Source organism: Hemicordylus capensis, chromosome 4 (assembly GCF_027244095.1).
Source record: "Hemicordylus capensis ecotype Gifberg chromosome 4, rHemCap1.1.pri, whole genome shotgun sequence".
In the NCBI taxonomy this organism is placed as follows: domain Eukaryota; kingdom Metazoa; phylum Chordata; class Lepidosauria; order Squamata; family Cordylidae; genus Hemicordylus; species Hemicordylus capensis.
Window position 1 is genome coordinate 59661096 of NC_069660.1, and position 24529 is coordinate 59685624.

At 45.2% G+C, this 24529-nt stretch overlaps 1 long non-coding RNA gene across 1 annotated transcript; it reads right to left on the bottom strand.

Annotated features, from left to right (window-relative positions):
• Nucleotides 1–1146: 1146 nt before the first annotated feature.
• On the bottom strand, nt 1147–24438 carry LOC128352872 (uncharacterized). Its single transcript, XR_008320670.1, has 4 exons — nt 23065–24438; nt 22582–22659; nt 11664–11723; nt 1147–3756 (listed from the first exon to the last, which is right to left on the bottom strand). It is a non-coding gene; the product is annotated as an uncharacterized LOC128352872 (long non-coding RNA).
• Between the last annotated feature and the right edge of the window lie 91 nt (nt 24439–24529).

Consider the following 24529-nt stretch of genomic DNA (forward strand, 5'->3'; position numbering starts at 1 on the left):
ATGTGGAGTTATAACTAAGGCTGCTGAAATTCCCCATTATTCCCTATGGGAAAAAGTTTAAAGATGCATAAACTTCAAAAATCATTTTAAAATCAGCCCTTTGCCCAATTCCTTGAAATTTGGGTGGAAGCTTCTGCCCATTGGGCACTATCACCTACCCCACTCTTTTGCCCCGGAACCACTTTTTTGCCCTGAATCAATTCAGATTCAGATTCAGAAAATTTGAGTACAAATCAAATCTGGGGTGTTTGGGGGGGGGGCAGATTTGGACCCAAAACAAATTGGGGGTTATTCAGTTCAGGTACAAATCAAATTTTAAAAAATTGATTCATGCACATTCCTAACATTCAGGACCTTAAGTGTGTGGTAGGTGTTACCTATTAGAGATTTCATTTAAACTGGCTCTGAAAGTACTATAAAGAGCTAGCAGGGTGCAATGGGCCTTTGCAGACAGGTTCAATTTCATACTTGCTCACTGAGTGACTAGGGAAAGTAACTATTTCTCAGCTTTTCTTACCTCACAGTATTGTTGTGAGGCTAAAAAACCACTGAGATCCTTGTAAATAAAGGAAAGGGAGGAAATATCAAAAATCTACTGATATAACAGCATCACATTGTCAGATGACTCATCTCCCCCCATCTACCCCCTACCCCCACAATGTAGGGCTAGTCAGGCTGCAAAACAGGAAGTTTATCAGCTTCCAGAGGATGGGATGCTGTATATTGCTGGTGAGTTCATCTTGGTGGGTCATGGTTTGTGCGGGTAGAGTATAAACATCACCAGTTGCCTCAGTAATCAGTAGGTTAAAATGTGATGGCCTGTGTCTGGTGCTATTGCTTCCTATTAATTGTATTATTCTTAGAGCACTTTTATCTATTAAACAAGTTAAGATTCTTTATCTGTTTTAGCTTCACCATTCTAACCAAAATCAAAACCAAAATCTCTGCAGTCCAAAGTCCTACAGAAGACTGGACAGCCTAATTTTATAGTACGCGGAAATATACTTCTTCCCAATGGCTCCAAATGTTGGTTTGGACATGACTCCGCCATACATCAAATGGTATATACCACTTTCCTATTCTTATCTCTGAGATAATAATGAATAACTAGTAGGCAGTTGTACAGTTGGTAAATCATCCATTTTATCAGCTTTTTCAGGGAACCAGCACCAAGAAATTCCTGAAAGATCACTTTCTGTGCATAATAGGAATGGATAATATTTTTAAAGAAGTATATTTTCTCGTGGAAGCAAAAAGAGTGACACACCAAGAAAATTCATTTCACCACAGAGTGACTCAGATTTAGCAGTATGCTGAATGGTAGCCTCATGTCCTTAACTTTAAATTCTCTCATGGCCTCATTCACAGACTTTATTGAATACAATATCAGTTCCCATCTATCCCATGAGTAGTACATGCAATAAGAAAAACTGTCTGAAAAAATAAAATGAGTTTTAAAGTATGAAATGTTGAGAACTTTTTAAAAGTGCTCTAATCCATTTGATTTTTAATTATATAGCAAAGAGACAAGAGCTGACATAAATTTGCCCAGTAATTTTCATCAAAATCCTCATCTAATTTTGAGGTTGAATATTTACCAAATATTAGACCATGTCTTTATTTAACATTTTATATCTGATAGTGTTGGTTTGCAACCGTTGTTCAAACTCGTGTATAACTGTGTTTCTAAGTACTAGCAGCATCAAAGCACTCTTTGGACTGATACACGCAATAAAATATGACTACCTTCTTTTTCATGGCTTTCAAAAGAAGCCTGAGGGGTTTCTATAACTTGTATTTTTAAAGAGAGAGATGGGTGAGATTATCTTCATTATAAATGATGAAACATATCTCATCATTATAAGATATCCTTCATCTTAAAATGATGCCAAACACTACCACTGAATGATCAGCAGCATCTGATATTTATTATTTATCATTATTCATTCAATTTCTGTACCGCCCTTCCAAAAATGGCTCAGGGTGGTTAACACAGAGAAATAATAAATAAATAAGATGGATCCCTGTCCCCAAAGGGCTCACAATCTAAAAAGAAACACAAGATAGACACCAGCAACAGTCACTGGAGGTACTGTGCAGGGGTGGATAGAGCCAATTACTCTCCCCCTGCTAAATAAAGAGAATCACCACATTAAAAAGTGCCTCTTTGCCAAATTAGCAGGGATGTAACTTGGTTGGTTGATATGCAATCAACCATGAGATATAAAATTTCCAGGATACCTGATGTCCATGGTATAGATTGAAACATCCTGGGGAAACATCCAGACTTACTAGTGTCTGGGGTGCTACTATATAGGCTTGTGCAATTATTTAGCTCTGAAGGATCGAAGCCAAAGAAAGCCACTGTGCACCTGGCCCCACCTGGAAGTAGCCACTACCACACGCTTACCTCCTTGCAGTGCAGTTCCTGCACAGAGTTGGGATGGACTATATTTTATTCTGTCTAGTAATCTTTTATGTTGCGTTGTTGAGAGGTTTGTCCCAAGGGGGATCTTGTAGAGAGTGGCGGCGGGGGGGGGGGGAGGAAAGGAAAGGAAAGGAAAGGAAAAGGGAGAAAAGTCAGAAAGGAAAAGGGAGGGGAAGGAGAAAATGGAGTTGCTTCTGAACAAACCTTTATCTTATGTGTAAATCTACATAAGATTTATTTGTGTATATGAGGGAAGCAACTATAAAAGACTATTAAATGGATGAGAAGTGAGGCACAGCTCAAATGACATCATTGATGCACACGGGATGCTGGCTCATATGGCTATGTCCCTTTAATGCTACCCTGGATGCCAGCCCCTATGATTAATTGACTACGATTGTGTTATTTGGGTGACAGCCCTCATATTTAGTTCAAGGCATATTTATTAAAGTTGCCTGTGTGCTCTGCCAGATCAATATTTGACGATATCCATGTAATGATACATAATCCAAAGCTTGGCAGTTCATGTGTCTTCACTTTGCTTTGTGTGTCTTCAGAAGTCTCTTTCCTTTCTTCTAATAGTGATTATAGTTCAGTAAGAACTGGATATGAAATTCTTCTGTGCTGTGATTTCAGCTGTGGATCAGCTGTGTTTTGCCTCAGAAGAAAGCATCATAAAGTTTGATCAGGTTTGTTGAAATTGCTGTTCAGAGTGCCTACGTGTAGCAGTTCACATATATCATTCATTATCTCAGTTTCATTTGTCACAGAGAGCTCATAGTGGCAAGCTGCAATTCAGAATAGCTGCTGGAAAATTGCTGTCAGAGCTGAAGAAACCAAGAGATGTCCTTGAAGAGCACGTGACTAGGCTTTTCCTGTTAACATATGAGAAACAGCATTTCCAAAATACACCATCTGCAAAGTTTCCTCAATGCCGGATCCACTCATCAAATCGCCAGTGTGTGAAATCTGCCAAGACTAATCACAATATTGGGAAATTCTTCAAGCTTAGGGCAGACATTGTGCATAGCCTTTACCCACAGACGTTGTCAAAGGTTACAACTGGCATCTTCACATTCAGCCTTTCCATTTCTGAACATGGAAACTTCCATGAAGTGCACACACAGCTGTAAGTTGGCAGGTTTAAGTCGATCATCAGCAGGAAGGAAATGGCAGACCCTCAAGGGTGTTGATAGACTATGACATTTTGCATGTATCCTGACCATCCTGGACAAGGTTGTTTTAATTTGCTTTTGGTCTATAAGAGATCGATTAGGTTCCTCTGTGTTGACTCATAAAATAATCTGTTGGATGTGATTCTGTTCATGCTAGTGACATTCAGGGATACAAAATAAATGAATTGTTACTTGTGCCTTTGCAGAAATCTCTTATGGTACAAAACAATTTCTCAAGCACTGGATTATTATTATTATTTGGCCTATTAAGCAAAATTAATCTTGCTTAGATGTTCCTGATATGTAAATGACAATGCCTATCCTGAGGATAGTGTTATGGCCATAAATGCTGACAATATTGTGGTCTTCACTTCCAGCTGTCCACTGATGGAAATGACTTGATACTACCACAAAATAAACAGGTAGTACTATCTGATAAATGACTTGGTAGTATCACTCTTGCAAGGTGCCTCCACCTGGTTTTAAGTGATTTCCCTCTCCCAGAGGCACTCTTGCCTCAGGACTTCTGGGCCCAGGTCCAGGGCCTCCACATACCCTGCCCCCCCAATCCTTTTTAGTCTGTCCTGGGTGGTGTGGTCATGTTAAAAATGTGTTTTAAAAAACTGAGTGGGTGCCTCCAAAAGCCTTTAGGTTTCGGCTCCAAAATTAGGGGTGTGCCTTTCGGACTTTTCTCATTTTGTTCCAGGCCAAATCCAGCCCCCCCCCCCCCCACACACACACATTTCAGTGAGGGTCCAAAATCGGCCTTCCCAAAGCACACCATTTTTGGTTTCAGGGCCTTTTTTTTTTTTGGAGTCCGAAACCAAATTGCCAATTCCCCCCTCCCTTCCACCCCAGTCCGTTCCCCAACACCGGCAGGGGAACCTTCTGCATCAGTCTGTTCCCCACAACTGGAAGCTTTCCCTCCCCGCCAGGCTTACTCCCAAGTCCCCACCATTTTTGCCCACCCACTTGCCTGAGCCTCCTCTGCCAGGGCCCGCCACCGATACCTCTGCCACCGTGAATACCTCTGCCGCCACCACCACCTCACCCAGCCGCCCGCCTCCCCACCATGGCTGTGCCTGCCACCACCTCATTGCCTGCCCAAAGGAGCTCTCAGCAGGCTCCCTAGTCCCTGCTGCTCCAGAAACTGCCGCTCTGCCACGCATTCGGCCCTGCCTTCGCCTGCCAATCTGTAGGTCTTAAGGGAGGGAAATTCAATCAGACATCACAGGGATCAAAATGGAGACTGAGCAGAAAGAGTGAAAGACTTTGCTCGATCATTAAATGGAGGTACGAAATTTTTCTGAGGAACAAAACTTTCGGTTCCGAAGCAGGGTCATTCCGGTTCGGAAACAAAATTCTCCATTATTGCATTTTTAATTCTTGGGATGTGTACAAAATGTCCAAAATAGCCATTTTCTGACACAAAACATTTTGTTCCCGAATCAAAATGCACATTCAATGCCTATCCAAAATTACCTAGGTGAACCTCTGCCTCTTCCTATAGCCCCTCATTCCCCAACCTCTTCCCAATAGTCCTCCAACCTTTTTGAGGGTATGTGGGTGGGGGCTGCTGTGAGAAGGAGTAATAAGGAAGCTCTATCCCACTGGCTGATATAATGCAGCATGCATTAACTAACCAGTTTGGGCCCTGGGTATTTTAGAGAACGCCTTCTTCGCTATGAACTACACCGCCCCTTGAGATCACCGGAAAGGTTCATCTGCAGTTGCCACCAGCTCGTTTGGTGGCTACTCAGGGACAGGCCTTCTCCGTTGCTGCTCCAAGGTTTTGTAATGCACTCCCTGCTGAAATAAAAGCCTCCTCGTCTCTAACAACTTTTTAAAAGGCAATCAAGTCACATTTATTCACCCAGGTTTTTAATTAGATACTGTTTTAATTGTTTGATTTTTAATAGTTTTCACCTTTTAAATTTTAAATTGTTGTAATGTTTTATCCTTCTTATTTGTTGCTTCAGTTGTTTTTCTGTAAATGCCCAGGGACTTGCATTTCGGGCGATATACCAATATGTTAAATAAAATAAAATAATAAACTAACTAACTAACTAATGCTACACGCATGCAGCCAAAGAATGTGTACCTGCAACAGCTCTGATTCCACTTCTGAATTGAGGGTGCTCACATGTGTGTGGGGGTGGGGTTTTGAGGTTTCATCAATCCCCACTTCCCCTATAAGCACTCTGTGCAACATACAACTATGTCCCTGAGGGCTACATAAAACTACACCTCATATTCTACTTCATCTCATATTCTAATTCATTCCAGATCCTGATCCTGCAGGATTATTGGTTATGACAAGAAAACTCTGTAAAGGTTAAAAAACACAACACACCAGAACAAGGAGACCTAGAAACATGGGCAAAGACTGAGCCTTTATATCCTTCCTGTCCTGGAAAAAGCCAGTGAACAACCCGGTTGGGCAGAATCAGTGCAGAGCCCGAGAACTCCATGCCTGGAGTTCCTGCTGTAGTTCAGCTGGCTGCCATACAATGCAGTGGTATGCAGGTTCTCAAGATAATTTAAAGTGGGATAACTGGTCTGTAACCCCTTTTATCTGCTATGTCAAACTGTCTATTAAAGTCGACTTTGAGGCAAGTCTCGCAATCAGTGAGACCCTCCTTAAAAGGGTTTGCAGGGAGAGCAGGCTTAGTTTGCTCTCCCCGCAGACGATCCTCAGACAGCCCTGGGTGGCCAGATCAGCCACCCACATGACTGCCAGCTGTGTAACGGAGCTGGCGGGGGCTGTGGGGATTGGGGACCATGTGGCTCCCGGAAGTTCCAGGATTCCCTGCATGAGCACACGGGGCATCCTGGAGAGACCCCTGGGGTTGGGAGGCTTGTTTCAGCCTCCCAGCAAGGGTCTCCTCGTGTGTTGCTGTGCCGTGGAGCCACACTAAACTAGGTACCCCCTCTACAATATCTGTGCAATAACTGAAATAAAGAAGCAAGGAAGGACTAGAACAAGGACAGGCTGAAACAAGAAAGGTTGAACAATTATAAGCACGAGGAACACTTTCTGCGGTAGGCAACATTGCTGACAGTACTGTCTCAGGAAAGGCGTTTGCTTGATATAGGGCTCGAGATAACCGGCAGCCAATCAGGCTGTCCTGACTCAGCATTTCTCTTCCCTCTCCCATGAGATCTTACGCCTGCGTGTCTCCCTCTTGAGATGTCTTCTTAAACCAGGTGAAATTCCAGCTTCCTCCTGATCAGTCTCCTCAGCCCTCATCTCTGCTAGCTGTTCAGATTCCCCTGTCTGCTGCTGTTCCACCTCAGCTTCAGAGTCTGTTCTCACAGCCAAAACCTCCTGCAGTGCTCCTGAGCCTGCTCTCCCAACGAAATCCTCCCACTCCTCCTCTGACTCTTCTGACTCAGAGGTCTGGGCCATGACAGGTGGCCAGTTTGGAAGCCACCGCACCTACACAATGGACCTCTTCATGGCTTGGATGCAATGGGCTCGTTGGGGTCGCAAGGAGGCTGGTGGGAGGAGGGGCACCCCCATGGACACCCCACCCCCCACAACCTAAAGGAAGTCCCCTGGAGGGGGTCAGTGATTAAAAAAAAAATCACAAACCCCCAGTGGGGTTTGGTCCGCAGTCTGACTGAACAGGAGGTGGTTCAGTTTGAACCCAAATGGTCAAACCAAATTGGTTCAGCGTTGAACATGTTCAACTTTGAACCTGTTTGCATACCACTAGTGTGAGGGGGTGAGCAAGACTGATGCTTGAAGCACCCAGAGATGAGTGACCAGGAGGGATGAGGATGGAAACTTACAAGGGACATAGGGCTTTCTGGAGCTGAAGAAACCTCCCTACTCCCTCATACTATTCTGAAACCAACAGAAAAGCATATGGCATGACATGCATCAAATCAGTTCTGATTTGCACAGCATTAATAAACCATTGTGCATATCCATCACATCAATTTGCATCCCTGGTGGGAACATGGACTTCTACCCCTCTCCTTTTCCCCTCAGAACTAATATCAGCAACCTGGATTGATTCAGAAAGTTTTAACAATAAATAAGGGATGTGAGAACCGGTTCAATTTGAATTGCAGTTCAAATCAAATGGAATGAGTTTGGCCAGCCTGAGTTTGAACAGAACTGCCCCCTCAAAGGAGGATGCCGGTCCTAATTTGAACTGGACCAGCCCTGGTTCTAAAAGAACTGGTTCAGGGGGTATACTTGTAAAGGGGTATCCAGCAAGGATTCCCCTTCACAAGTAAAGGGGCATTCCCTATACTAAGGTGGGCACTTGTCAGGGAGAGATAAAGGATACTTAGTACATTCTCTTTGAAGATGGTGGAGAAGGCGGAGAGGGTGGCATCAGGGGCTCCTCCAACCCCCCCTCCCACTGGCCTCCTGAAGAATGGACTGGGCCACTTGCAGCCCAGTTCGGGCTTCTGCGCACTCTTGGAGGCCCTAACTGGGCCACAGTCAGCCCAGGCTATTCTTCAGGAGGCCAGTGGGGTGTTTGGAATAGGGATGTACAAGCCTGTTCAAAGCTGAGTTGGCTCGATGTCAAACTGGGCAGGTTCAAAGGTTCACCCTCTAGCCAAACCAGCCCCCTGAAAAATGGGGCTGGTCTGACTTAGAACCGAGCCACCCCCAGTTCGGAGCCCTGACTCGCAAGCCAGCTCAAAGGCTCAAGGGGCATGCTTGTAAAGGGAAATGCAGCAGTAATACCAGTGTGTGTGGCGGGGGGGAGGGAATGTAAACATGTCATTTCTTTACAGGTAAGGAAGAACACAAGAACAAGAACACAAGCCGATGTTGGCAGCGGGCAGCAGCAGCCTGGATGACAAGGATGATGGCGATTGTGCCTGGTGATCCACCACCAATCATGCTGCCCATCACGGTGGGGGATAGTGATTGCAATGGGGGGATGGCAGCTGTGGCAGGAGCAGTGACAGGGGCTCCTCCAGCCCCACTGCCTATTTCTAGAATTCAGGACTGGCCATGCCTGCAGCCAGCTTTAGGCCTCTGCACAGGTGTGACCCATTACAGTGAGGTCTGGGCCTGCATAGAGGATTCAAATGTCCTCTACACAGGCCAAGACCTCACTGCAATAAAGGTCGTGCCTTTGCAGAGGCATGGCCAGTCCTGCATTTGACAGGTGTGAGATGAAGCTGGAGGAGTCACCATTGCTGCTCCCACCATGGCCGCCATCCTCCACCGCAGCCACCATCCCCCCACTGCAATGGGAGTGTGATCAGCAGCCACAACTGCTGCCATCCGGGCCACTGCCTGCTGCCCACTGCCGCCATCAGCTTGTGTTTCTGCTTACAGGTAAAGAAATGACATGTTTACATTATTTCCCCCCACACCTCATTTCTTTCTGGCAAAGATTTTAAAACATTTTCCACCACCACCCCTTGCTGGAATTACTGCTGCCAAATCCCTACTTGTAAAGGGGAATCCTTGCCAGATCCCCCATTACAAGTATGCCCCTCAAGCCAATTTGCGAGCAGGCTTGGGGGGCTTGATGGTCGAGCCAGACCGGTGGGCAGCTCGATTGAGCCCAAGCCCAAGCCTCCTGAATCAGTTCCAATTCAGTTTCAATTTGAACCGAACCAGGATTTTCGGTTTTGTGCACATCCCTGGTTTGGAGGAGCCCCCGCCGCCGCCGCCGCTGTCTCCACTGCCGCCTGCGAAGAGAAGGTACTAAGTACCCTTTCTCTCCCCCCCAACCTCCCTTTACAAGCATGTCCCCCAAATCGCCATGGTGACACATGACTAGATCCCCAACTGGGAGTTTGCAAGCAGCCTCCCAGCAAAGGGTCCTCCCCAGGATGCCCCGCGCACTTGTGCGGGGCATCCTGGGACTTCCGTGAGCCAGGTGGCCCCCAATCCCCACCGCCCCTACCAACTCCATGACAGAGCCAGTAGTCATGTGAGTGGCCAGTCCAGCCGCCCAGGGATCAATAGTTGATCATGTGTAGTGAGAGTGGGTCAAGCTATGTGTAGAGCCTCATTATGTAATAGAATATAACATTATTTGCAATAGTTGTGAAGTGATAAAGTATAGCAACTCATTTGGGAAGAAACAATTCACCCCACCATGATTTAAGAGGCTGAATATATCCTGCATTCAGCTCTTTTGTTACATCCTTCTAGTCAGGAGGAGAAATACCTTGTATAAATGTCAGAATTGATTAGAGCTTGAAGCCAGGACCAGGAGGGCCCAGCAGACAACCAGGGGTGACAGAACAGAACTAGGGTCACAAAGCAAGCTACAAGTGAAATGCCAAAGCCAAGAGTCTAAGTCAAACAGACAAACCAAGAAACAGAATTTAGAAACAAGCTATGAGTCAAGAGCAGAAGCCGAGCGTCAAGGCAAACAGAAACCAAGATCAGAAAACACAACACACCAGGACCACAAAGACTAAGGCAAAGGCTGAGTTTTTAACTCTACTTGTCTTGGAAAGATCCACTGATTGACCTGACTGGGCAGAATCAGTACAGGGCCTGAGAATTCCATGCTGTCAAGCCTACTGGTTGCCACATGAGGGAGTGCTTTGCAGGTTCCCAGATGAGCACAGGTAGCATCTGACAGTAAATGAGAGGTGATTGGGAGAAACATATAAGACCATGTCTGGAGGCTGAGGAACAGGTAGCTATGAATGACTCAGAAAAGACTCTTTATAACCATGAACACTCAAGCAGATCTAATTCAGTTCAGGACTGCAGTGCATAGGGGGTGGTCATCTTTCTCACTGCACCATTTCTTTACCAAAAAGCACCCCCCATTTGGCCCAGGGGTGCTTTGAGGGCCAACAGCAGGTCAGGGGCCAATTTTTGGTGGGAAAAGGGTACAGGGGCAATATGCACTTCCATATGCAAGGGTCCTGATCTGGATGGCCCTCATGCACAGCTGCTTTTTGTTAAAGAAGAGATGTTGCCAAGTCTTCACTCCAGAACACACTATACAGAGGAAGAGTGAATATCCATGTATAAATACATCAGTCAGACAGTCATTTGGTCCTCTGTCCTTAGTGACACCTAGTTCTATCTGCCTGCATGTTTCCAAATGCATCTCCACAGCCACAAATGCTAGAAAGAAGAAAAGAGAAGATGCGATGCTATCTTTTCTCTGTAAGAAAAGAGAAGATGCTATGGAATGCAAGTGCTATGCTGGCAATCAGATTCTGTGAGGAATCTTCCTCCAGGTTGTCCACAGCCAAAAATGAGCTTACAGTCCTCAGGATGAAAACACTGTAGGGAGAAATGGACCCTCATCAAAGTAACAAAACTAAACTAAACTAAACATGCAGCAATGTAAACACAAAACAACAAGACCTCCAAAGGAACCAATTTCTTGATAAAAATATGTTTGTCTCTCAAAAGCAAAAAACATCATTTTTACCACTATACAGTATACTAATCACTGCTAAAAGTGAAAAGAATAGCTGTTCAGCATCTTTATCTGGAAGGCAAAATAGCTGGAGGCATCTTTTTGGCCCTAAATGTCACACTGTTTTATAGTATAAAATAATATGCCCACAACATAAAAACGGAATGCAAAATGGCTTGAAAAGAAAAGGTAAGATTGTATTTAATTCATTTACTTTTCCTGAACATTAGTGAACTAGATATTTTTAACATCTACCAATCAAAAATGCAGCACCTATGTTAAAATATATCTGCACCTATTGTTATTTTATTTTATTTTAGCTTTCCATTATAATAGCTAGCTGCTGGGCATTTCCTATGGATTAATGGCCATCTGGGGTTAATGACCCTTACTTGGTCCTCTGGCCATCAACCCCTCCCGGACAGTCATTAATCTACAGGAAATGTCCTATCCCTCTGTTGTTAATGCTTCATTACAATCTATCTTGGTCACCCTTGTAGAGACCTTCACAGCTCCATCTTCAGATGAGAGCTGTGCCTTGACTTCAGATATGCCCCCTCCTCTGACACACAGAGAAGGGGAAGCCAATTTGTGTTGAAAACCATTCTCTGGCTGAGACTGAATCAGAGAATCTGCCTGCTATATAGGTTCAGGAAAAAATGGTAAGAAAGCTTGAGAGCTCACCTTTCAGAATATAACATGCACTGATAAGACAGCAAGACAAAACTATTGCCTATTCTCCTCCTGCAGAAAAAGATTAGGAAGAATATGTTTGAGAAGCATTTGTACTGGTACAGTCACTACCAGGCATGATATATTTGAACTCGCCATATCTAATTCTGATGCTGGTGTTATGCACCCTCCTTATCTTGTTACACATACTCAGATGCTCCAGGTATCACTATACCAACGACCCAGCTAAATACTCCTGCGTACCATTTTGTACCCGCAAGCCCAAATACCAATGCTCCAGGTACCAAATTATACCAGAGGGCCAACTTAATACCCCTCTGTACCAGTCCATGAGGCGAGTCTCACAACCATTGAGATTCGCCAAAATGAGGTCTGTGGGAACTTAAGAGATAAGCTTAGCCCACTCTCCCCACAGACAATTGCCCACAGAGCCCTGGGCAGCCGGATCAGCTGACCACACAACTGCCAGCTCTATCATGGAGCCAGCGGGGCTGTGCGGATTGGGGACCACACAGCCACTGGAAGCTCCAGGATGCCCTGCACAAGTGCGCAGGGCATGCTGGAAAGACCCAGCTTCCCGGCTGAGGGTCTCCTCATGTGTTGTCACAGCATGGAGCCGCGCCGCAGCCATACACAATCAAAAAGACAAGGTTAACAGAGCACTCGCTCCATTAACCTCAGCTAAGGGAGGGGTACTTTGGGAGGTTTGCTGCCGGGAGCCACGCAACTCCCATTGCAGCACATGATCAGCCGAAATCGGGCTAGATTCCCTTAGCCCAGTTTCAGCCAATTGTGAGAATAATCTCCATATCTGCATTGCTGCAAGCTCAATTACAAATGATGTCTAAGGATCTGTGTCTAATTCAAAAAAGGGGTTCAGCCAGTGGATGCATGAGGAGACACAAGGAACCAGACCAGCTGTATCTTTTTATGTTTTACTTAAGAGACTTGGGGAGGTATAATAGATATAGGGTCCTTGCAGGCAAAGCTAATTTATTTAACTACCATATAAGTGAGTTACAAGCAGGGCGGGGGGAGAGGGGAGAGGTGGTTGGGGGAGAGTTCGTTACCAAAGGTGCGGGGAAACCAACTGAATGGCCAGTTCAAGGTTTCTCCTTGCAGCTGAAGATGCTAGGGTTCAATGAGAAGATGAGGTGCACAATGCTGGCATGTGGGGATGCTGCAGCATTGGAGAGGGAGCAAATGCATATTCTGGACCTGCCCTCTGAGGACTGGGACCAGATTCTCAGGTCTTATACTCTTATTGGCCCTTGATGTTCTTGGGGGATAGCCCTCACGTCTATCAAGGGTTGTAATTAATTGTAATTGTCCTTCGGAGTTCTGGTCTCAGAAAATGTTGTTTCTTCCTTCACCCTCTTATCTCATCAACTGGTCTGGCTCCTCATTATACTCCTTATCTCTTGCACCCCATAGCACTCCTTATCTCTTGCACCCCATGGTACAGGGTGTTTAAATAAATTGTTGCCACATTCTCCCCAGCTCAGGTCTTTGGCCTTGGTGGCCCTTTGATCATCAAACCTTCATTTGTCTTTCAAAAGTGGGGATTTAGGAGGGGAAGGGGGTACTAATTGTACTAATTTTCCATATAGACGATACAGGAACATAGAAAGCTGGCAAATACTGAGTCAGACCATTGGTGCATCTAGCTCAGTATTGTCTACACAGACTGGCAGCAGTTTCTCCAAGGTTGCAGGCAGGAATCTCTCTCAGCCCTATCTTAAAGATGCCAGGGAGGGAACCTGGAACCTAGATGCTCTTCCCAGAGCGACTCCATCCCTTAAGGGGAATATCTTACAGTGCTCACACATGTAGTCTCAACGAGGGCAGATGGAGTGTGTGTGTGTGTGTGTGTGTGTGTGTGTGTGTGTGTGTGTGTGTGTAGTTCATTATTTCCTGAGCTATGACTCTAATACATACATGTAACTACCAAGATACCCAGGGGCTCCACTTAATCTGAACATTCATACCGCAGTTGCAATCAGCAAGGTCACTCATGAATCTTTCAGTAAGCTCAGTGTCCAGTATCCTTGGTGCTGTTCTTTCTCCCACAGTTGCTGACACAATAATCCTGTGTTCTTGCTTAATTTGAATGAATGGAAATTTACAATAGAATTGACCTTGCAAGAATTGAAATAACAGAAATAGCAAGCAAGAAGCTGGGGTGCAACACAGAGGAAACACACCCATGAGGGATGGGGTATACTGGCTTTCCATAAAATTAGTCTTTTGACTTATGAAACCAATGGACCAGCTCTACATAATACTGTAACTTTCTTACACTGTCGGTTGGTGTTAGTTCTATGCCTTTGATCATTTTATCTTGCTGTCCTAGTACAGTATACCATGACTCCAAATCCTGATCTGCCTATGTCACATGATGAAACTTTCTCTATAAGGATGCAATGACTGACATCCAGACTAATTACTCATGAATTGTCCCATTCAAAATGGGACAACTTAGAAAAGACTAGCTCATCCCATTAATTTCAGTGAGACTTACTCATGGTTAATTTAGGCTGGCAGTTAACAATGTACTTTTCTGGATCAGACCAAAAGCCACCAATTTTGAACAAAGTTCAGCCAGATAAATGGTGGTGGGGACTTATAACTGCCAACAAATATAAGGCTCATAGCTTTACAATCACATTTATACTAAAGAACAGGGGAATTGAAATGATCTTACAGACCTTGAGATTAAGATGAGACCTAAGGACTCTTTACTAATACTATAAGAAGTATGGAAATTCAAATTTTAATGTGCTTCCTTTCAGTTATTTTATGTATGTATGTATGTATGTATGTATGTATGTATGTATGTATGTATTTGTTTATTTCGGCCCAAGGCCAGGATAAATACATGAAAAACGAAACAACAACAACAACAACAACAAAATACATAAAATACATAAAACATTAATACCTTCAAATACCATATACATGACTAATTTCATTGATGATGAAATGAAATAAAACCGGTTAATCTGAAATGCACAGCCTGGCATCTCTTGCCTCAATCACTCTAAACCGAATCTTCCTTGCTATGAAAAAAAGATTTGCTACCCTCCTGTAAATATACTCCGACTTAGCAGTAAGCAGAAAAAAGACCTTGTCCTCATCAGAAGGGCAATTAGAATTGTAATGAATTAATAGAGGGGAGAGAAGCTTTCCCCTTAATTCATTATTTTATTCATTCATTCATTCATTCATTCATTCATTCATTCATTCATTCAAATTATATCCCGTTTTTCATTAAAATAATCTCAAAGCGACTTACAACATTTGGTTAAAAACAATACACAATTAGAATGCAAATAGTGCAGCTATTGATATGAATATAAAAATAATCTCTATTTAAAAATTTTAAAACCTCTATAAAATAATAATACATAAAACACAGAACAGCAGCAGTAAAAATCTAATCTAATTTAAAAGCCTGGGTGAAGAACTTTACTGGTTTCCTAAAAACTGTAGTGGAAGCCGAAGAGCGGATGCCCACCAGGAGAGCACTCCAAAGCCTGGGGGCAGTGACAGAGAAGGCCCTGTCCCACATGCTTAACAGCCAAGCCTCTTTCACTGTCAGCATGTGGATCAGAGCCCCCTCCAATGATCTTGTCCAATGGGCAGGAAACCTTGCCACATATCATCATCTGTTTCACACAGTCTCCAACATTATAAAATTTTAATGGGCAATAGACTAGATTTTAAATGCCACAGACATAGCTGTACTCAAACATTTCACAAATGCACTTTCAGTAAACATTTGATGATATCTGACTTTCCCATCTTTTTGGTCAGCTTTACCATAAACCAATATGAAGCCTATTTTAGAGGAAACCCACTTTTGTGACTACCATCTCCACCTCTGAATGCACTTTAAAAAGATAGGGGGTGGTTAAAAGCTCTAGCCTTGAAAAGAAGATATCACCACAGTTCACTTAGAAGTGTCTAAGTTTAAGACCAGAACTGATTGCTTCTTCAGTACATCCTTGATGTTATTTTTCTATCATTTCTTCACATCTGATGTTGCAAGTTTCAAGGAGAGAGAAAATTACATAATACTTGTTCTGACTGTCCATTTTTTCCTTTCCATGCTCTCCCTGGTAGCCCCTCTCACTTAATTTCTTTGGGTGCTTTAGATCAAAAGTGATCAACCTGAGGCCCTCCATTATTGGACTACAACACCCATCATCTCCAGCCACAGTTTATTGCAGCTGGGGATGATGGGAACTTTAGCCCAACCACAGCTGAAGAGCTTCAGGTAGGCCACCCCTGCTGCATACATTTATAATCAGAAATAATGAGAACTGTCTCTCACTCCATGATTCCCCACAATCTCAACTAGCAGAGTCAATCAGGAATATTATTCTCTTGGCTTCCTCGAAGTCCTGGTGCAACCCCAAAGAGTTATTCATATTTAATTACTTACCACCATTTATGTACCAGCTCTTGTCCTGTATCCAAGGCTGCTTAGTTTTATGGAAGTGTGAATAAGAGAGTGGCCCACAAATGAGTTAGCATGAACAAGCTGGATTTATGATGATTTAGTCCCATTGAAGTAAATGAGATTAAGTCAGCTCAAGGGCTTTGGAACTAACTGGTTTGTGGATTGCAGCCAAAGTGGTATACTTTCAGAATGAAAGAAATCTCTCTCATCACTGAACATATTTTTTCCTCCACTGAAGTTCCATATTTCTGATTATCATCTTGCATTTAGGAGAATACACACTGTTATTTATAATCTTAATGAACTCCAACAAAGTACTGGGCCTAGTCCTTTGGGAAGTGAGGAACATCTTGACAAATAGCAAAAGCATTGCTTTACAATGTTCTCAAAGCAAGCAGCTAATGTGTTTGTTCCTCTCTCAGATCAATCCATTTAGCATGAATTCTATCTCTCCCTCTCCCATCCCAACAAAATGGGAGCTTTCTGTGCCACTGCTCTGGCAAGATTTTCCTAAGCTGCCCACTAATTCCTTTAATTGTTATTTGCATAATGAATCTTTCTGCTGTTGAGTGGGTTTTTCCCAATAAGTAGCTTTTTGTAAATATTCTCTCATCTTGTCTCGCTTTGTTTTCAGCTAGCATCTGTTGAAGAAATGGGTAAAAATAGGGACTCCATGTCCACCATTCCCATGAGAAGATGATAAAAATGGTCAAGAAAATCCTTCCACATGACATGACACAGGAGCAGCAGACAGATCAGATGTTTTTGAGGCACAGAAGTGTGGTGCTCATTAACAGTTTGCTTGAATTCCACTTGTTGATGTACAGTTAATTATTTTGCTTCATCATTTTCTAGTTCTCTTCACTTTTATGCAGCCTTGGTTCATATTAATTCATTTACTTACTGAAATATAGAATGTGATGCAAGTCCAGCTTTAATCTTGCCCTAGAGGTTAGGGACTTTCAAGGGAAAGTAGAAATTAGATAGGCAATAGGGTGATGGCATTAGCCATGATATTTGTCAGAGTTGAGCCATGGGCAGCAGCTGCTAAGCAGTGCAAGGCTAGAAGCCAGGACCTGGAGAGTCAAGCAACCAGTTGTGGCTCAGGGATCAAAACTGGTAGCCAAAGGTCAGAAACGTGCTAGAGGTCAAGCCAAGTAGACAGGAGCCAGCGACAAACCAGAAGCTGAAAGTCAGGAACATGCCAGATGGGCAGACAGAGCAAGGAAGAGAGAACATACCAGCAGCCAAGAGACTTTGAAACTGAGGCAAGGTTTCAGACAGGAAATTTCTTATATTGTCCTGTCTATAGGGACGCCATTAATGGGTCCTATAGGGAAGCCAGCATAAGGCTGAGAAAGACTCAAATGCTATTGCAGTACAGCAAGTCACCACAGGGGGCAATGGTAAGCAAAATCTCAACCTCAGGGAACACTGGCAACATTATTCTAGTGAGCCTTGAGTAGTGGGTGTGCTATAGCAGCATATGCAAAGGGATTTGCTGGAACAGCCCAAGCTCAACAGATCAGTTTACATGCTGAAGGGTTCATAGAGACAATAATAGCTGATGGCTTTTATACAGGCACCCCCAGTTCTTTTTGTTCTTCAGCTGAGTCCTGCTTTATTTTTTTTTAATCCTCACTTCACTCCTTCTCCTGACATATCCTCATGAAATTGAGCTTGTATGCTTTCTCTTCAAATGGCTGATTACAAATGCATTTTTGAATCCACATGATGCTCCTTAGGAATCCATGGCATTTAGGCACCATCATTCATATTGAGAAGGTCTTTAGCTGCCCGAAACCTCACAGATAATAGTGCTGTCTCTCCTCAGTGAAAATGCCTGCAATGATGTCGATACATTTTTCAGATGGCATTGAGTATGGAAATGACTCCTAAGAATTGCTGAGGGTATTTCTGACACCTCAGCTCTTTAATTGATTGATTGATTGAAAATATTTATATCCCACCTCTACAGTGCTGTTGCCAGTAAGCAATACTGTTGCCAGTAAGCAATATTTTGGGATCAGGCAGAAAGGCACCAGTCTCCATGATCTAGCTAACAGGCTAACAGCCATCAGTGAACTGTTCACCCCATGTAGTTCAAGCCTCTTGGCATGGGTGGGTCATTAGTACAGGCAGAGTTTGGCAACATGCCTCCAGGTTAAAGAGTCAACAGACTGCAAAAGGGCATTGAAATAGCCCTCCTCCACGGAAGCAAGCCAGCTAGTAGACCCATCAAAAGGAAATTGTAATAGTAATACAGTAAACAATGAAGCTCTTCTCATGATCAATGAGAAGAGCTTCTTCTGGGTCTGGGGGGAGAATGGGCTTAGCCCACTCTCCCCACAGACAATCAAAAGGCAGCCCTGGTTGGCCAGATCAGCTGCCCACACGACAGCCGGCTCTATCACGGAGCTGGTGGGGGTTGCGGGGGTTGGGGGCTGCGTGGCCCCAGAAGTTCCAGGATGCCCCATGAGAGTGTGTGGGGCATCCTGGAGAGACCCCCAAACCTGAGAGGCTGCTTGCAGCCTCCAGGCCAGGGGTCTCCTTGTGTGTCACAGCGTGCCACGGTGACACAGGATAAAAAACACCCCCACAAGGTTAATGGAGCAAATGCTCCATTAACTTCGTTTAAGGGGAGGGGGATTTAACAAGGTTAGCTGCCGGGAGCCACATGGCTCCCATTGCAGCACATGATCGCCCAAAAGCAGGCTGGGCTCCCTTAGCCCGCTTTTGGGCAATCGTGTGAATATCCTCAATAGATTTGCATTTTTCCACCTGGGATAAGAACATAAGAACAGCCCTGCTGGATCAGGCCCAAGGCCCATCTAGTCCAGCATCCTGTTTTGCACAGTGGCCCACCAGATGCCGTTGGAAGCCACAGGCAGGAGTTGAGGGCATGCCCTCTCTCCTGCCATTACTCCCCTGCAACTGGTACTCAGAGGCATCCTGCCTTTGAGGCTGGAGGTGGCCCATTGCCCTCCGACTGGTAGCCATTGATAGACCTCTCCTCCATGAAGTTATCCAATCCCTTCTTAAAGCCATCCAAGTTGTTGGCTGTCACCACATCCTGTGGCAGAGAGTTCCACAAGTGGATCACGTGTTATGTGAAAAAGTACTTCCGTTTCTTGTTCCTAGACCTTCTGGCAATCAGTTTCATGGAGTGACCCCTAGTTCTAGTGTTGTGTGAAAGGGAAAAGAATTTCTCTGTCTCCACTTTCTCCACACCATGCATGATGCCTGAGCTTCCAGGGAGTAAACAAACATATAAACCAATTTCATCACACATGTAGACCCATATTAATAGCTTGGACTGGTCTTTGTCTCCTTGCCACAGAGGACATTCCTGCACTGCTTGAGTCCACTTTAGCAATTGACACTTTTCTTTCATATAAATGTACTTACCCTAAGGGGCAGGATATTTATTTATTTGTTTGTTTGTTTGTTTGTTTATTCAATTGTTACATTGATATACTGCCTTTCATTAAAAACAATCCCAAGGCGGTTTACAAAAGTTAAAAAACATACAATAAAAATGACAATTAAAATATTAAGCTAAAAATATAAAACCAATCTAATTTAAAATCTATAAAATACAAACATAAAAACCATATGCGAGTAAAAACACATAGAAGCAACAATAAAACAATCATGTAAATGCCTGGATAAACAAGCTTTCTAAAAACTGTGATGGAGTCAGAGGAGCGAATGGCCACTGGGAGAGCATTCCAAAATCTGGGGCAGCAACAGAGAAGGCCCTGTCCCGAGTGCACGACAGCTGAGCCTCCCTCATTGTCGGCACCCAGAGCAGAGCCCCCTCTGGTGACCTTGTCAAGTGGGCAGAAACCCTTGGGAGCAGGCAGTCCCTTAAGTACCCTGGGCCCAAACCATTAAGGGCTTTAAAGGTCAAAACCAGCACCTTGAATTGGACCCGGAAATGAACTGGCAGCCAGTGCAACTCTTTCAAAATGGGTGTGATGTGCTCCCACCAGGCAGCTCCAGATAAAACCCTAGCTGCCACGTTTTGCACTAGCTGTAGTTTCTGGATATTCTTCAAGGGCAGCCCCACATAGAGCATGTTACAGTAATCCACCCATGATGTGACTAAGGCATGGGTAACCATGGCCAGATCTGCTTTCTCAAGAAAGGGACGCAGCTGGTGCACTAGCCAAAGCCATGCAAAGGAACCCCTGGCCACTGCGTCCACGTGAGCTTTCAAAAGCAGAGCCGGGTCCAGTAGTACCCCCACGCTGCGTACTTGCTCCTTCAAGGGGAGTGCAACCCCATCCAGAACTGGTAAAATCTCCTCATCCTGATTAGCTCTCCTACTGACCAACAGTACCTCTGTCTTGTCCAGATTCAATTTCAGTTTATTAACCCACATCCAACCCACCACAGCCTCCAGCCCCTGATTCAGGACATCCACCGCCTCCCTAGGATCAGGTGACAAGGAGAGATAGAGCTGAGTGTCATCCGCATATTGCTGAAAACTCAGGCCAAGTCCCCGGATGACCTCTCCCAGCAGTTTCATGTAGATGTTAAACAGCATGGGGGACAAGACTGAACCCTACGGGTCTCCACAGGCCAATGGCCACGAGGCCGAGCAGTAGTCCCCCAGCACCACCTTCTGGACCCTCCCCCCAAGAAAGGACCGGAACCACTGCAACACAGTGCCTCCGATTCCCATACTCGAGAGGCGGCCCAGAAGAATACTATGGTAGATGGTATCGAACACCACCGAGAGGTCCAGCAGAACCAACAGGGTCGCACTCACCCAGTCTAGTTCCTGGTGAAGGTCATCCATTAGAGTGACCAAGGGAGTCTCAGTCCCATATCCTGGACGGAAGCCAGATTGAAAAGGGTCCAGATAATCCGTATCATCCTTCTGCAGCTGGGACACCACCACACGCTCTATCACCTTGCCCAAAAAGGGAAGGTTAGATACAGGTCTATAGTTGTCCAGGTTGGAGGGAATCAAGGGAGGGCTTTTTTAATAGTGGTCTTACCACTGCCTCTTTGAGGCATGATGGCATCCTGCCCTCCCTTAATGAAGCATTAATGATCACCTCCAACCATCTGCCTGTACCCTCCCTGGCAGCTTTTATTAGCCATGAAGCGCAAGGGTCAAGAGCGCATGATGTCGCTCGCACTCTGCCCAGGATCTTGTCCACATCCTCAGGCTGCACCAGCTGAAAAGAATCTAACACAACAGGACCAGATGGTTCCAAAGGCACATTTGCCGGAACTGCCAAAACTCTGGAGTCCAGGTCAGCACGGATGCGAGTGACTTTATCCACAAAGTGGCAAGCCAACTGATCACAATGGGCTGTAGATGATTCCTCCCCCATTACCTGGGGGGATGTATGGAGCAATGTTTTTGCCACACGAAACAGCTCTGTTTGTCTGCACTGAGCAGACGCAATGGAGGCGGAGAAAAAACATTTCTTCACTGCCCCCACCGCCACGGAGTAGTCTCTAAAATGGGCTTTAGCCCGTGTTCGGTCAGATTTGTCATGACTTTTCCTCCAGCATCATTCCAGCCATCGCCCGAGTTGCTTCATCGCCCTAAGCTCCGAGGAAAACCAAGGAGCAGATCGGGCTTCACCAAGCCAGAGAGGGCGTTTAGGAGCAACTGTGTCAACAGCCCAGGCCATCTCTCCATTCCAGAGATCAACCAGGGCCTTGACAGGGTCACCAGCTCTGGACACTGGAAACTTGCCAAGGGCCGTCTGGCATCCAAGCAGATCCATAAGTCTCCGGGGGCTAACCATCCTAATCAGTCCACCACCCCTGCAGAGGGCAGATGGAGCAGTCAAACTAAACCCCACCAGATGATGATCTGTCCATGACAAGGGAGTCGTATCAGATTCCCCCACCTCCAGATCATTTATTTCCCGGTCGGCATAAACCAGATCCAGAGTATGTCCTACCATGTGGGTAGGGCCCAATACCAACTGAGACAGGCCCATGGTTGCCATGGACGCCATGAAATCCTGAGCTGCACCCACTAGGGGGGCCTCAGCATGGACATTGAAATCCCCCAAAACAATAAGCCTAGGGGAACCCAAGGCCACCTCCGAGACCATCCCCGCCAGCTCAGGTAGGGAGACTGAAATGCAGAGGGGTGGTTGGTACACCAGCAGAATCCCCAGCCTATCTGGGGAGGACAAACACTCGAAATTCTGAGATTGCCTGACTGGGCATCTGGAAACGTGGAGGATCTCTCGATAGATGACTGCAACGCCCCCTCCCTGACCCTCAAGGTGGGGCTGTTGCGTGATCTGGAAACCTGGAGGACAGAGCTGAGAGAGACCAACCCCACCCAGCTCACCCAGCTGAGAGAGACCCACCCCACCCAACCAGGTCTCCTTCACACATACCAGGTCAGCATGCTCATCCACAATCAAATCCTGGATGAGAGATGTTTTAGCATTGACTGACCTGGCATTCAGCAGCAGCACCCTAATCCTCGAGGGAGTGTTCTCAGAGCTTCCTGGGGTCAGAGGGTCGGGAGAAGAGCTGGAAAAAGGAACAGGCATCAATTGGCTGGACCGCTTTCCCCTGTAATGGCCTGCCCAACTCCCACCGCCATACATCCCTCTGCCCGCTACCCATGATATTGCTACCCCCACTCCATCCCCGCTTTTCTGCTCTCCCAGATACATCCCCCCAGACTAACCAAACACAGCTCCTCCGTTTAGTTAAAATGGGGCCCAGGACTCATGCTCTCTTCAAGCTCTCATGCTCGCTTCTTGATGGCAGAATTAGGAAGGTTTTCTGGGCCCCCGGCAGCTCGCCCCACGGCTGAGAGCCACAAGGATGGGAGCCCTTGTGCTTGTGCCAAGAGGCTTGCGCCCTTGGGCCAGCCTGGCCTATATAGCAGCAGAGCCCCAGCAGCAGCAGCCCAGAGGAGCTCACACACACCTGGAGGAAAGGTGGGGCAGAGGCAAAAGACAGCACAGACAGTGCCCCACCCAGGCTGTTCCCTTCTTCCTTCTGATAGCCTCCTGATTGCCTTGAAACTGCCCCAGGGCATGTTTTCAAGTATAACTGCCCTGGCCATGCCACATGGTTAGGAAGCTTCCCACTCTGTTACCTGACAGACTTCCACTCTATCCGTCACAACTGCTGCTCCCCGCTTCACCCTGCTCTCTACTCCCAAGGAGACCCTTTATCGTCTTTAGTGCAATGAACATGCCTGGGAAGGATAGGTAATACTAACACCTCACCTCCCCGCAAGCTCCCTCACTTCTTTTCTTTGTGTCCCCCGCCTGCTCTCCAGGCACTTTTTACTGTAAGCCTCTAATTAGACCCTCGTTTAGAACACTAGCCAAATTACTGAATTGCCTAACCAGACCCTCTTTTGCCTAATGCACTTCCCTGATTTTACCCTAAATAAAGCTTTGAAACTGTAATTACGCCTCTAAGCCTCATTTCCAATACACCAGCTTAAATTAATGCTGTGTTAGAACTGTACTCCAAGTCGAGCTAATTTTCCCACTTCAGACCAGGAAGCATAACCAAACCATCCTGCCAGTGCCTTTGTGCAGTTCTGGTAACAATACTGCTTGAGGTAGCTCACAAAAATGATAAAACAATCCACATAATAAAACAATCAATTATATAGTAATATGGTCTTAATAAAAGTAAAATAATGTTGTTAAGAGAATATTCTCTACTAGTAATTTTAAGCCCGTTATAATAACGGGCGCTAGGTGTTGTTTTTTTAATTTATTCCTTCTTCCTTTCTCTTGCCCTTTTTTGGGGGGGATGCTTTCAATTTGCCAACAGCCATTTTTAGAACATAGAGATTAAGCCGTGCCATATTTCACACTAAAATCCATTTTGATAAAATACTGCTTACCTATCGCAGTTTTCTTGTCAGATCAAGATTGGCAGACAGAACACCAAACCTAATCATATTATTTAAGCCAACCCCAACTGTTGCATATTAAGAAATATTTATTAAGCAGACAGATAGATTCATAATACTGGGGCAGCGATGTTCTGTGAAAAGCAACAGTACTTTCCTCCGAGTAAACTTGCACAAACTGCAAACTTAAAAAGAGGAAGTGCTACACTCGGTTGGAGAACGTACCTGCATTATTAAAGTGCTGCAAATAAAATCCGCTTATTAACATGCCACATTCTGCGGTGATTGTTGTTTTAAACGATCAATATTGAGACGGCAACTTCTGTGTTGAGCAACCGCCCGCCCTCCCAGCTGCCGAGACCTCTTCTGCCCGGGACCACGTAGAGAAGGAGAGAGGAGCTCACATGCAGAGCTCCTCACTCCTTAAAGCCTCTTCACGTACTGCCGCTTTGGCCGAAAAGGACGCCTATTGCGTTCTTTTCGGCCAAAGCGCCAGTACAGGAAGAGACTTTAAGG